Genomic DNA, 13432 nt, shown 5'->3' on the forward strand with positions numbered 1-13432 from the left:
CACAAGCGAGAACGCTCAGTGCAAAAGGTTCTTTTCGAAGAGCAAGGATGCGCTGGCCCAAGTTTGGCCCAGTGTCCCGTTGTACGCTTTCCCCCCGATCTCAATGCTGCCTCAGGTATTAGCAAAGATCAGGGAAACGCGCTGCGCAGTGCTCCTCATAGCCCCGCACTGGGAGAACCAACCCTGGTTCCCGGAGCTGGTGAGCCTGTCAGACACAGCCCCGTGGCCGATTCCGGCGAGGAGAGACCGTCTCTCTCAAGCCCGAGGGTCAATTCTGCATCCCCATCCAGAGCGCTGGTCTCTGCATGCGTGGGTAATCAACGAATATTCGCTGATCTGCCAGAAGGGGTAGTTAACACGACCTCGCAGTCCAGAGCCCCCTCGACGAGGCGGCTCTATGCGTCTAAATGGTCAGTGTTTAACAAATGGTGTGCAGGGAAGAGTTTGAACTCTCAGTCCTGTGGGGTTCCACAGGTTCTGAACTTCCTCCAAGAGCTCTTGGACGCGGGCAGGTCCCCCTCCACGCTCAAGGTGTATGTTGCGGCGATTGCTGCGTTCGCCGACTCGGCGCGCGGCCGCGCACTAGGAAGAAACAAACTCATTACCCGTTTCCTGCGAGGCGCCAGGAGGCTGAACCCTCCGCGGCCACCTTCGGTTCCGATATGGGATCTGTCTTTGGTCCTGGAGGCCCTTAAAGCTTTTCCCTTCGAGCCGTTAGACTCTGTGGGTCTCTAATACCTCACTTTCAAAACCGTTTTTCTGCTGGCCCTCGCCTCAGTAAAACGTGTGGGTGACTTGCATGCGCTATCAGTTAGCGCGTCGTGTCTCGAGTTTGGACCTAACGACTCGTTAGTCATTCTCAAACCTAGACATGGCTATGTCCCTAAAGTGTTGGGTACTCCTTTCAGAGCACAGGTTATCTCCCTCTCAGCCCTGCCGCCGGCAGCCAGCGAGGTCGATAATAACCTCCTTTGCCCTGTCAGGGCGTTAAGGCTTTATATTACGCGCTCTGCAGCCTTCAGGCTCTCAGAGCAGCTCTTTGTTTCGTTTGGTGGGCACACCAAGGGTCTCGCCGCCTCGAAACAGACGCTATCCAGATGGATAGTGGACGCTATTGCGACAGCATACGCGTCCAAAGACCTGCAGTGCCCTCTGGGCATACGGGCTCATTCCACCAGAGGCGTTGCCTCATCGTGGGCATGGTCCAGTGGGATTTCCATTTATGACATTTGTACGGCAGCAGGCTGGGCCTCCCCGTCTACATTTGTTAGGTTTTATAACCTGGAAGTTCCCGCCCTGCAGGCTAAACTTCTTGCAGTCTAAAATCATGTTCATGCCCTGCTCTTCGCAGGCTGGATATTAGATTTGACTCTTCTGGTCGAGCCGCACTTTCAGGGAAAGCTTTTATATACAGACCGGCTGCGCCGCTCTGTTTCTCCCTACGGGTGCTTATGTACATGTGTTGGCCCGCATTGCTGGCCACCTCTCTCCCCACTCTTCACTCCCCGGGTCCCCTCCCCCTGGAGTTGTGTGTGGATGCATGGCGCGCACGGCGTTGACAAAGGGTTCCCGTAGCGTAAGTTCCTTACGCAATACGAGAGAACCTCTCATAAGAGAACGATACTCGGTTACTCACGTAACCTCGGTTCTCTCTAGAGAGGGAACGAGTATTGCGTTCCCTGCCGTGCTTGCGCCTCGAGCTCATGTCGCTTCATTCGACAGAAACCAGAGAATTAAGCCTCCGAGCCCTGTTTTTATACGCTCTGACGTCGCCCCTTCTGGCGGGCTGTGACGCGCGAGGGCGCGCGCACCCTGATTGGGCGTGACGTCACGCGGGGCTCACTGGTAGGCTTAAGCAGTTGCCGCGCGGCAGCCAATGAGCACGCAGTATTGCCCGCTCTAGCTCTGCTGTGCTGCCTGCTGCACTGCGTTGACAAATTATGAAAAATTAAGGATAATTTTTTGGCTTCAGTATCTCGAGAAAAGATGACTTTTCCCGTAGCGTAAGTTCCTTACGCAATACTCGTTCCCTCTCTAGAGAGAACCGAGGTTACGTGAGTAACCGAGTATCGTTTTACTACAATAACCTTGGTTTAACCATGGTTTTTGTAGTAAAACCATAGTAACCATAAAATGAACCATGGTTTTTGTAGTAAAGCCATAGTAACTACAAAATGAACCATGGTTTTCAGTGTACTGTTTTTTTTTTTTTTTTGAGCAGGTTTTTGTTCAGTCCAATGTAAATATATCTGCTGTGCATATGTTGCACTGACTTGTTTGGTGAAAAAAAAAAAAAAAAAAAAAAAATGTTTCAACATCATACGTGTATCTGCAAATATTTTTGTGAACAATCTGAAGAATTTTCTACAATTTGAACTATTTTAGTATTATGGCAAAGTGTACTAAAGTGATTTTATGCCCAACAGTAGTTGGTTAGACAAAAATCTGGTGATATGAATGAAGTGTGTGTGCCATTTTGTGATGAAGTGTGCAACCAATATGTAGTTTTGGTTGCAGTGCTTCATTTTGCATGATATATTAGGTATTTTGCAGTTTGGGTGTGTGGTTTTGTAAATTGTGTTAAGTATTTTAATAAAACCAGGAAAAAAATAGTTTGCAAAATTGTGTGTTAGCAATTGGAAAAAAAGATGTAATTGTTCTCACGTGCAGTGATAGGTCAAATTACTGTTTCATTCATGATTGGTTGATGCATTGAGTATGTGGCATAGCAACCAGACGCTGATTGGTCGAAATCGCTTCAGCCAAGGAATTTTCCGAACTGACAGCTGGAAGCAGGCTATCGTTACACGGACGGTCGAGTTTATTGTTTTAAAAAAAAAATATTTAACTTGAAGAAGACGAAATTTAAAGGTGAGTTCTGATAATTTATGTTTATATGTAGTTCACAAGTCGAAAAATATAAATGTTATAGCCACTTGACGTTAATTTAGCGAGTTAAACTAGCTTTGCACCGAATGCTTTTTAGCCATGTTTGACTTGTAAGTTATAAGTTAGACTTTTTAATCTTTGACTAGTATTAAGTAATTGCGTGTACACATAATATGGCGTTTGTTCTCCATTATCCACTATCACTGTTAAATGTTAACTTTGCTGTTAGGCAACATAAATCTGATTGCCCAAGGTCGCTGCAGCCGTTACTGTTACTGCATTTTCAAATAGATGGAGAGCGGGAACTTCGGAGCACGAGCACCACAACAAACATGGCTTCGCCCTCTCTTCACAGAGGCCGGACCCGAATTATAAGATGAAGAGAAGAGGAAATTCAAAGGTGGGTTTTATGTTTATGTTTAACCAAATAACAAATGTATAAAGCGTTACAACTTAACATGACAATAACGAGTGTAAATTGTGTAATTAGGTACGAATCGAGTCGGTGATAACCGTCTGCAAATATATTTTAAAGCAATTGAGTTTCTGTGTCGTGAGTACAAATTTAATAGGTAATTATTGTAAATGAATGCTTAACCAGAGGTTCCATGCTGGTGTACTTTACATTAGTCCACAATACTGTATGCAGTTGAACAACGTGACTGAAGACCACTGAACAGTGCACAGATAAAATAGTTGATCACTCATTCTCTGTGTTTAAATGATTGCAATTAATTGACCTGATTCTGCCCTAAGTCATATACAGGTCATTCATTTTAACAGTGAACTTTGTTGAAACTCAGCAAATGTGTTTTTGATTTTTAGATCATGAAGATGATGGGGTAAACTACCAGTGCTGGTCTCACTGATCATCACACATCTGAAAGTCTTCCTGCATCCTCAGCTGTGAGGCAAGTATCAGTACAATGAGTTATTTGAGTTTCTTAAAGGGATACTCCACTCTTTTTGGAAATAGGCTCATTTTACAACTCCCCCAAAGTTAAACAGTTGAGTTTTATCGTTTTTGAATCCATTCAGCTGATCTCCAGGTCTGGCGGTACCACTTTTAGCATAGCTTAGCATAGATCATTGAAGTGGACAAGACCATTAGCATCTCTCTTAAAAAAAATTAACAAAGAGTTTCGATATTTTTCCTATTTAAAACTTGACTCTTCTGTAGTTACATCATGTACTAAGACTGACGGAAAATGTAAAGTTAAAGAGAGCATCAGCTAAAGCCCGGAGTAAAACCAGAGTAAATCTGGGTTTGGCGTTTGTCAGATGGCGGCAGATGAAGTTTGAATTTGGATTGAAGAGCGATGCAGAGTTGGCCACGTTTCTATTGGACAGGTACAATAATGTAATACCTCATTTATCACAGGGATGCAAACAGCGCACTTTTTGGCGCCTCCCGCTTTTTTCACGTCAGTTTGGGTGACAAATTCATCTGAAGCCTATTTCATAGCTTAATGTGAGGGACAGAAGTCTATTTACATCATTAAAGTTTACGAAAACTCGTTTTCCCTCCTCTGCGGCTGTCAATCATTCTCCATTCAGTATTCAAACAGCGCGCGCGCCTCTTCCGGTTACAGCAGCATACATGCACGGTAAAACTCTCTCCAATATGATATTCACATTATAATGCTTGATCTGTAGAGAAAAGGCTTTTTATTAAATAAAAAATAATAATAACATTGATTTAGGAGTAGGATTTATTTCTGCGAGTAGGTCAACATGAGAACTAATGTTATGCAAACAAAAAGTGTCTCCGCCTACTGGGAAGCAAAGCTGTCAATCAAACTCCGTTAGTAACCGTTACCAGTGTAATTCAACTAATTGCCTATAGGTGGCTCCAAGTTGCATAAGGCACCTTTAAGATCTTCATTTGTGTTCCTAAGATGAACGAAAGTCTTACAGGTTTGGAACTACATGAGGGTGAGTAATTAATGACAGAATTTCCATTTTTGGATGAACTATCCCTTTATTTACTTAATTTAAATTCTGAAAGTATCAACAATATTGTCCATGTGACTTCTTCATCTTATTTTTTAGTGAACTTCTTGCCTTTCATCATACAGTAGCCCTAGCTCTACTTTGCACATTCAAGAGTGCATGACAAATTAAAGTTAAAGCAATATTTTTGTGTAAACACAGTTTCTCAAATGTGGGAACAAGCTTCTATCATAAAAGTGCACAGTATGGAGAGGATTTGTGCTGTAAAATAGGGTTACAGCTAACATTGAACTTTTCTGGGTACTTTATATGAAGCTTAAGTGAATCATTTAAAACTGCTGTGCTTTTTTGTGAAACTGTTGTTTTCTTATGTGCATTTCAGTCATTCCAGAAAATGGACCGAGTGCATGCTGTGGTTGAATTAAGGTGTTTCCAGGATTCCTTAAAGGTATAGTTCAGCTAAAATTTTTAAAAAAAAATCTGTCATTAATTACTCACCATCATGTCGTTCCCGTAAGACCTTCGTTCATCTTCGGAACACAAATGAAGATATTTTTAATGAACTCCAAGAGCTTTCTGTTCTTCCATTGGTAGCCTGCGCAACTAATAGCCCCAGAAAGGTAGTAAAGACACCATTGAGGTAATCCATGTGACTCCAGTGGTTTAACCTCAATTTAATGAAGCGATGCAAGTGGTTTGTTTTGCGCAAAAACCCCCAGCATAATTTACCTCTATATTTACAAAATAATATTATGTAAAGCACATTCACGGAACAACTTCCGGTCTTGAGTCAACACAATTTGCATATGTCGCAGTGCACCCCCTACTGGATTGCAGGTCAGTATTTTTTTTTTTTTTTTTTTTTGCAAAAACAAGCAAAGCACCGGCATCGCTTCATAAAATCGGTTAAACCACTGGAGTCACATGGATTACTTCAATGATGTCTTTCCTATCATTCTGGGCCTTGAATGTGTTAGTTGCATTGCTCCCAATGGAGAGACAGAAAGCCCTCAGAATTTCATTAAAAATATCTAAGATGAACGAAGGTGAACCGAAGTGGGAGAGGGAGTGCGCTGTGATTGGCTGCCGTGAGAACCTGGCAGAATTGAATTTGAATCTAAAATCTTGTTCCGTATTGTTAATATATTTTGACATCCACACAGAATTGTCAATCCATGCACGTGACAGGTCTTAAGCATTACATTTAATGACATTGGACAATTTGTGACTGTCAAAAATGTAATTTCTAATTATCATCTTCTTTAATACAGACGCGAGAGTGTGTGAAACCATCAGCTGTTTGCCAGGTAAATAGTGAAGTCATAGTGAATACCATTAATAAACATATAATGATTATATGGTATGTACTGTATATCTACATTTTTTGTATTTTAAAATCTTTTTTTTCTTTTTGTTGTCCCCAGTCTGCCAAAAAAAAAACTGTCCAATCTATACCAACATGAGAAAAAGAATTCTTGGACTGGAAGAAAGCGAGTTCTATTGGCAGTTCGAGTGTATTAGTGGTAAGTACATTTACAAACCAATTAATTTTTGTCTAACAAATGTCAGTATAACTCCCCAAAATATGATAAACATTAAAGGGATAAGTAACTTACCAAAAAATATTTTATATGTCGTCATCTACTCTCACGTTTTTTCAGACCTTTATGATTCTGGAACAAAACGTGAACTTTGGAAGTAGGGGTGTGCGATATGACGATGTTCTGGGGCCTCTGTCCCAACAAACTGAACAACGCGACGTATATTCACATAAAATGTTAGCGCAGCGGAACGGGACACTGCAGTTCATAAAAAGTTCATAATTTGCATGTGCTGTAATGCCTTGTCGGTTAAACATTTAATTCGCGTGCTGATGCGCTGTTATAACGTGTGCGTTTCTGAGCGCCTACACGTGAAGCTCACATGCACTAAAGGCCTGTCTACCAGCGCCTGGATACTGGACTAAGTTATCTTTCGAGTCTTATTGTGCTAATACTGTCAAATACACACAAGGTTTACATAAACAAAGTCGGTTATGTCTAAAGTGAACGCAAACTAATAAAACAACAAAATGCAAAGAGAAAATCACTCACTGCTCTTGACTGATAACTTTAATAGTAGCTTTAAGTATAAATGTATAATTTATCTTTATAAGTCTATGTTTTGTTTTATTTTCATATTTGTTCATTTAATTACTTTCTTCAATGCTATTGTTAAATACACCTACTGTAGCTGAAAACATAAAGCACTGTATTGAATTTGTATATTAAGTTGTGTATGTGTAATGTGTAGCTTTCATCTTAATATTTAATAACAAACAAAATAATGACTTTTTTTATCTTCGCCCCTGTCTTCCATTCTTTTTCATTTTATATTTTGTTACCTAATATGGCTTTTTTAAAATATGGACATTAGTTTAGTTTGGCTGTAATGCTCAGTCACAAAATAGTAAAACCAACATAAAAAAGAATCGTGATAAAATCGTGAATCGTGATTCTCCTGAAAAAAAAAATCGTGATATGATATTTTTGGCATATCGCCCACCCCTATTTGGAAGACTGTTCTCATTTGTTCTTTCCATGTAGTGAAATTTAACAGATATTTTTTTTAAACTGTAAAAGGAATGAAAAATCACCATAAAATAGGTCCACGTGACTCATGCACTGTTTTCCAGGTTGAAACAATACAATAGCTTTGGGTGAGAAAAAAACCTTTCTTGATTATGTTATCATGCATTTACGATTGAATTGAGTGTCTAGAGCTCTATTCCTTTGTTGGTTACAGATGTCTCTACTCAAACCAATACTTTCTCCATCTCATTTTCTCTTTCGTGAAATGATGTATATGTGAGACTTGTACTTTTTGTTCTGTTTAACCTTTCAAGAGTATAAGTAAAGGAAAATACACTCAGCTGATCATATAATGTACATTCTTTCTGCTTGGCTTTTGGAGCCCTAATAATTTATGGGTTATTTATGAAAACACTGGCTGAATGGACATTATTGCACTTGGACATTAGCCTATTACTCGGCTACTCAATAGTACAGTTGAGTATTCCAGCAAGCCGTGTGTTAATGTGGTGTGTATTCTTCTCATTTTAGCTCCCATGTCCATTTGGGCTGAAGGTCAAGACAGAACCAAACCAAAGCTGGACTGTAACCTACTGGCCTATATGACAGACTTCATACTGACAACTACTGGCATGGACGCTGCATCACAGAATTTTCATCCCCCTTGAGGAGACTGCATGTCTTCATCTCTTGTTCATCCCCCATGAGTAGACTCCATGTGTTCATATCTTGTGAGTGGATATCATTTTAAACATTCTTCAAAGAACTGCTCATTTCTTCTGAATTTGTTTAGTAGTATATGTAAGAATTTTCCATTAAACTTTTAGTAATGTTTTTAAGTAATTAAGTAATGTTGTTGTCATCTTGTTAATGTATGTACAGTATAAATTGCAAACATGCTTGTGTTGGACACGTGTTTACATGTTATAGACATTTTTAGAGGAGGTAGATGCTGTGTATTTAAAGGTGCTCTAAGTCAGTGGTTCCCAAACCTGTCCTGGAGGACCACCAACACTGCACGTTTTCTTTTTCTCCCTAGTCAAACACACCTGATTCAACTCATCAGCTCATTATCACATGGGTTAATGAGCTGATGAGTTGAATCAGGTGTGTTTGACTAGGGAGAAAAAGAAAACGTGAAGTGTTGGTGGTCCTCCAGGACAGGTTTGGGAACCACTGCTCTAAGTCATGTTTACTAAGTCATTATTACAGTGGAACAAATTGCTATTTTTTTTTATTTGTAAATTAGCAACTGATTTTTTTAACCATTGCACAGCACCACTTTATCACCAATAATTTTGTATAACTTTGTAGTTTATTGTTTTGTCACTTGTGAGAACAAATGCAAGTTTATATTTTTTCAGATTATGTATTTCTGTAATAAAGTCTGTATCATAGAATGGTAACTTCTTTCTGTTGTTATTTTGTAGATGTTTGTTGTAAGTAAATGGCTTAAATGTAATTCAAGAATTTTGTAAAACCATGGCTACACTAAAACCATAGTAACAATGACTGTAGTAACTGTGGTTTTTGGAGAAAACTACAGTCATGGTTACTGTGGTTTTACTGTAGCATTACTACAATATAGCTGTAGTAAAACCATGGTATCAAAACCATGGTTTTTAAAAACCATGGTTCGCACCAAAATACCACGGTTACTACAGTCATAGTTAACTACAGTTTTACTATAATATTACTACAATATAACTGTAGTAAAACCATGGTATCAAAACCATGGTTTTTAAAAACCATAGTTCGCACCAAAATACCACGGTTACTACGGTTGTAGTTAACTACCGTTTTACTATAGTATTACTACAATATAACTGTAGTAAAACCATGGTATCAAAACCATGGTTTTTAAATACCATGGTTTCCGCCAAAATACCACGGTTACTACGGTCGTAGTTAACTACAGTTTTACTATAGTAAAACCATGGTTAATTTTCGTAAGGGAGGCAGTAGACTTGTCAGATTAAGAAGAGCCTACCTGACTCTGACTTTGGCATCTGATCCTCGCAGTCTCACGGAGCTCTCTCGAGAGTACGACGGTTACGCTGTGAAGTGTTCCTCAGAATACTGCTACCGGTGGCTTCGACCCATTGTTTCCGACGCTGAGTATACATGCTTGTCGACGGCCCGTAAGGATCTGCAAACGGCATTACGTAAAGGAGAATCTTCGCCCACTTGCACGTATCTCCCAGCAGTCTGGCCTCAACACATTATGAGTTGCTTTGATCAACACTAGATCACTAACTAACAAAACTTTCATTTTGAAAGATTTTTTTATTTCTCACTCTTTGGATTTTCTTTTGTTGACGGAAACCTGGGTTAAACCAGGTGACAACAGTGCCTTTACAGAGCTCCTCCCACCTCGATGCGTTTTTTTCAGCTCCCCGCGAGTGTCGGGGCGCAGAGGAGGCGTGGCTACTGTTTTTAAAGACAATTTTAAATGTCGACTTTTATCTATAAATAATTATTCTTGTTTACACGCCCTGTGTTGTGTGCTGTTGTTTATCGTCCACCTAAATACAACAAGAATTTTATTCAAGAGTTTTCAGAATTTTTAGCTGATGTTGTCCCTAGTATGACCAACTCTTTATTTGTGGTGATTTTAATATCCATGTTTGTTGTGCGTCTGATCAGTTGGCCACTGAATTTAAACGACTTTTGTCATCTTTCCATTTACATCAATTGGTGGATCGACCCACACATTTTATTCGACACACTTTGGACCTTATTATTTCTCATGGGGTCTCTATTTCCCTTACTGAAATATCTGAGACTGCTATCTCAGATCATTTCCCCATTATTGTTGAATTTCCAGTCCCGTCTTCAATAGCCAGCAGGTCTATTGCTTCGCCATGTTATCGTCGTATTCTCACTTCCTCAACAGCTGAAGAATTTACTGCTGCTTTTATGGACTCTGAACTTTATGCCCTTAGTGAATCTGTCTCTTTTACATGCCCTGATGGCCTGCTTTCATCTTTTAATTCCACCTGTTCTGAAATCCTAGACGTTATTGCCCCTTACAAACACAGATCTCCTAAGTTAAGAGCAGATCCCTGGATAAATGATGCCACCCGCACCCTCAGGCAGCGCTGTAGACAGGCAGAGCGGAGATGGAAGAAGGACAAATTATATGTGTCTTTGGAAATATTAAGGGGCTGTCTTTTTGATTATCAAAGGGCTGTAAAGGAGGCAAAATCTAAATATTTATAAAATATTATCACTAATAGTGGGCATTGTCCAAGGGTGATGTTTAATACAATTAATTCTGTCGTAAACCCACATACTTGTTCTCTGACAGATGCCTCAGTCTCCACTTGTGAGAATTTTTTTTAATAAAGTGGAGTCTGTCAGACAACTCACGACTAATAGTTCTGTAACTGATTCAGTTGTCGTTACAGCACATTCTGCTGTGTTTGAACAGTTTGAACCAGTCTCACTATCATTTTTTAATGAAGTAGTGCAACAAATGAAAATTACAAATTGCCCCCTGGACTTTGTTCCAACTAAATTGTTAAAAGAGGTTTTTACCACAGTTGGGCCTTTCCTGTTGGTTTTTATTAATAAATGTCTTAGCTCAGGATCTGTCCCTGCTGTGTTCAAACATGCTGTGGTTAGGCCTTTTCTTAAAAAACCAAACCTGGATCCCTCAGTTTTGTCTAATTTCAGACCAGTTTCTCACCTGCCTTTTCTCTCAATTGTGTTAGAAAAAGTTGTTTTTATACAATTACATTCTTTTTTAGAAAATAACTCTCTGTTTGAGAAATTTCAATCAGGATTTAGATCGCGACATAGTACTGAGTCTGCACTGTTAAAGGTGCACAACGATATTGCTCGGTTTGTTGATGTCAAGAGCCCTGTTATTTTAGTGCTCCTTGATCTCACGGCGGCCTTTGATACAGTGGACCATGCAATCCTTCTGTCTCGCCTCAATCACTATGTTGGCATTAAGGGTACTGCGTTTCAGTGGTTCTCGTCATATTTGACCAACAGAACCTTTTCTGTAGTGATTGGGAACTCGTCCTCCTCTACTACTTCTCTCTCCTGCGGGGTGCCACAAGGCTCTATTCTCGGACCGGTTTTATTTTCGCTTTACATGCTGCCTCTTGGGTCCATCATAGCCAGGCATAACATAGCTTATCACTGCTATGCTGATGATTTGCAAATTTATTTGCCTATGAGTCCAACAAACACTGATGCATTTGGGTCACTAATTGATTGCATTGATGACATTAAATTATGGTTAGAGCAAAATTTCCTTAATTTGAATGAAGATAAGACTGAATATATTTTATTTGGTGAGTCTGCAACCTCTGACCCTAATAAGCTTATCGAAGCTTATCAGAAAGCTTAAGCTAATTTCGAAGCTTATCACCGACTATCAGAAATCTCGGTGTGACTTTTGATAGTAGCCTGAAATTTGATAAACAAATTGACAGTGTGGTTAAAGCTAGTTTCTTTCAGCTACGTCTATTGGCCAAGGTCAAACCATTTTTAAATCGTTTAGACCTTGAGAAAGCTATTCATGCTTTTATTAGTTCAAGACTAGATTATTGTAATGCGCTTTAAGTTGGAGTCTCAGAGTCATCACTCAGGCGCCTTCAGCTGGAGCAGAACGCAGCAGCCCGTCTTCTAACTAACACACGCAAACGTGAGCATATAACTCCAATTCTTTCTTCGCTCCACTGGCTTCCAGTTTCTTTTAGAGTTGATTTTAAGATTTTATTGTTTGTTTTTAAAGCTCTCAATGGTCTCGCACCACCGTACATAACTGAGATGTTAACTTTGCGTCAATCAAACAGGGCTCTTAGATCAACAAATGAACTTTTGCTGGTAGTCCCAAGGACAAGGTACAGACTCTGGGTACGACTTATTTATTTAGACTGGCTTTTAATTCATAGCAGTTGTTGTGGCATTTTGTGTTTTCTTTGTGGCATACATTTTGTTTTTATACTTTGGTAGTAACTTTGGTAGTGGTTATACTTTCGTAGTAACGGCCCATATTAGTCAGGGGCTATGTTTTTTCTTTAACTGACAATTTACATTTGTTCCTCAATGTTTCCCGTAGGAATCGTGTTCGTGTTTTTGCAACACAAAACGTGTTGGATGTACCCTGTGTACTAGGAATAGTGCAAGCATTTTTTTTTTCATTGACATAGATGTCTTTTCTTTTTTCAGATTGCACATAATGTGTATGTGTTATGTATTGTGACAGGGGCTATGTATTTTCTTTTATTATGGCCTACTTGAGCATATAAAAATTTGCTCACTAAGAACCTGTGAACCACAATCCCAAACTGGCAGTTTGATTTTCTGTTTACTAAATTCAGGGCCGGAGTGGGGCCACTTTTAAGCCCGGGAGTTTCAGGCCCAAGACCGGCCCACTTTTTCCAGGGTGGAATTCCAAATTAGCACTTTTTCCAAATTGGTTAAATGAAGCAACAGTTCAGCTCTTACTATTGTGTAGTTTGTATTAATACCATGGTTCAACAAATAATGTAAAGGTTAAATAATAATTCACTTAGACTTTATAAGAAGCAATTGCGACTTTATTTCACACAATTCTGACTTTATTTCACGCAATTCTGACTTTATAAGAAGCAATTGCGACTTTATTTCACACAATTCTGACTTTATAACACGCAATTCTGACTTTATAACACGCAATTGCGACTTTATAACACGCAATTGCGACTTTATATCTCGCAATTCTGACAATGTAAACTCGCAATTGTGAGATAAAAAGTCGCAATTATCTTTTAAAATGTTTTATTCTGTGGCGGAAAACAAGCTTCCATACCTCCTGGCCTCTTCCTCCCATCCATCCTCCCTGACGCGTACCGTTACGGTAGGGCCGGCCCAGCTATCGGTAGGCGGTGCCGCGGTAGCCTACCTGAGAAAACATTTTGGAAAAGATAGGCTATGGACCCAACCAACTCTATAGGAGGGGAGGGGAGAACTCCCTCACACGGTACAACCCATGCAGAACTGCGCGCTGCGGTGTCAGAATG

At 39.8% G+C, this 13432-nt stretch overlaps 1 long non-coding RNA gene across 2 annotated transcripts; it reads left to right on the forward strand.

Moving 5' to 3' along the window:
* Positions 1-2632: 2632 nt before the first annotated feature.
* On the forward strand, positions 2633-6149 carry LOC307165991. Of its 2 annotated transcripts, XR_013822565.1 has the most exons (4): positions 2633-2871; positions 3119-3289; positions 3715-5290; positions 6123-6149. It is a non-coding gene; the product is annotated as an uncharacterized lncRNA (long non-coding RNA). The 2 variants fall into 2 exon arrangements; XR_013822566.1 differs by lacking the exon at positions 6123-6149 and having other exon boundaries at positions 3715-5705.
* The last annotated feature ends 7283 nt before the right edge of the window (positions 6150-13432 follow it).

This window comes from Squalius cephalus (assembly GCF_949319135.1).
Source record: "Squalius cephalus genome assembly, chromosome: 10".
NCBI lineage: Eukaryota > Metazoa > Chordata > Actinopteri > Cypriniformes > Leuciscidae > Squalius > Squalius cephalus.